The 1,677-nt window shown below is 39.5% G+C and overlaps 1 protein-coding gene across 1 annotated transcript in view; it reads left to right on the forward strand.

Moving 5' to 3' along the window:
- Positions 1-513: 513 nt before the first annotated feature.
- Positions 514-1,677, forward strand: part of LOC106013952 (tetraspanin-9) — a gene marked incomplete at its 3' end in the record, with an annotated part of 3,856 nt that continues 2,692 nt past the window's right edge. The window contains 1 exon segment of the mRNA XM_013090884.2: positions 514-948.

Raw genomic sequence — 1,677 nt, forward strand, 5'->3', positions numbered from 1 at the left:
AGAGAGAGAGAGAGAGAGAGAGAGAGAGAGAGAGAGAGAGAGAGAGAGAGAGATGGAGGGGGGATAAAAAAAGAGAGAGATATTTAAAATAGTTGATAGTGTTTATCAGTTTTCTTCTATTATAGCCCTTGTCCCATCTATAATTCTACCTTTCCTCTCAGCTTTGTCTTCCTGTTTTCCAAATAAGAGCCCCTCCCCTGTCTATTCGTCTGTCTGTCTGTCGGTCTGTCAGTCAGTCTGTCTGTCTGTCTGTCTGTCTGTTTTACCTGCACATAAACATACTCTCACAAATATAAACACACACGTCCCGCTGCTTAAAATTTTGTACCTACTCCCCTGTCCAGAAATTCTAATAACATAACTGTTTGCTGTGAGCCCCCTTGATTGCTTAGTTCGAGAAAGGAGAAGAGAATGGGGGGTTGAGCAAGAATCAACTAGGTCGTTCAAGCCGAAAATTCACCCCTGAGGAGAAGTACTGGTGTATTCCACTTTTACCGTATCGAGTTCGAGTTTGGAAAGTTTGGGCGATATGTGAGTTCTATTTTCTTTTGATGGAATTCAAATAGGTTTGTTTCAACACCAAACAATTCATGATTGGAATTTGATGTTTAGGCTGTCCTAGAGTGACCTTTTTAAACAAAAAGAACGAGAATTGAGGCTGCAGAAAGGACTTAAAGTTCTCTACATTGTTCTCTTGGTATCGAGGGAATAGTGTCGCAGTTCAACTGAACATTGCAATCACGACTCTCTGACCTCTTAAGTACGTGTTCAGTTTTCTATTGATTTTTTGTCCCACGTACCACACAATTTTCGACAATACGCGGAGTTATTACAGTCGGCCTCATACGTCTGAAAGGCAGCCTGCACGCAGTTTAGGTGGAGGACCCCTTTGGAGCGTTGGGACGTTTTTGAGATTTTCGTATTATTATTTTTTCGGTATACCTGTAGGTAAGCTTATCATGTGTGAATGCATTACTCATTTATAATCTATATCTTATATTTAACATTTTATGTTTATTTCTCTTTTGCTAAATTTATAGACCAGCGCGAGAACCCCAATGTCTGGCTTCAGTAGATCTAGTGTTGTGGCAATCACCTTTCAGAACATGCAATTGACACCGCAATGTCCTTTTATGCTTTTGAACGAGTTCGTTTTTGACCTCTTTGTATTGCTGTGACATTTTTGTGCCTTTTGGTGGAGGGCGAGCTAAATAAAAAGAACATTCTGTTTATTCTTATACGCTGTCACTGATCTGTTTAAAGATAAAATAATGCACATGAACGTGCATGCTTCTGTGATGTCTACACGTTTTGTGTATTGTTTCTGTCGTCAATTGTTTAGCATACCTGGACATCAAAAGGACCTGTTTTATTTTAGTAAAGGGCATGCCGGTAATGCGAAATGAAAAAAAAGCAACATACGAAACAAAACAGTATACAAAAACAACAACAACCCCAAGAAGAAGCGTTTTCAGTGTTCCCCTTTTATTTCACGTTTTGTCTTCGGAGCTCAGACACATGAGTTGCCTACCAACACGAAGGCTTTAATAATCTAACACAAAAGACATATTCAGCCATGTCGTACATTAAGGCACACGTTTCAATGCTGAACAAATCTTTCTCCCCCATGATTTATGTCTTCAGAAAAAGTCCGTTCAATTGTCGACATCGATAACT

Source organism: Aplysia californica, unplaced genomic scaffold (assembly GCF_000002075.1).
Source record: "Aplysia californica isolate F4 #8 unplaced genomic scaffold, AplCal3.0 scaffold01621, whole genome shotgun sequence".
Taxonomy (NCBI): domain Eukaryota; kingdom Metazoa; phylum Mollusca; class Gastropoda; order Aplysiida; family Aplysiidae; genus Aplysia; species Aplysia californica.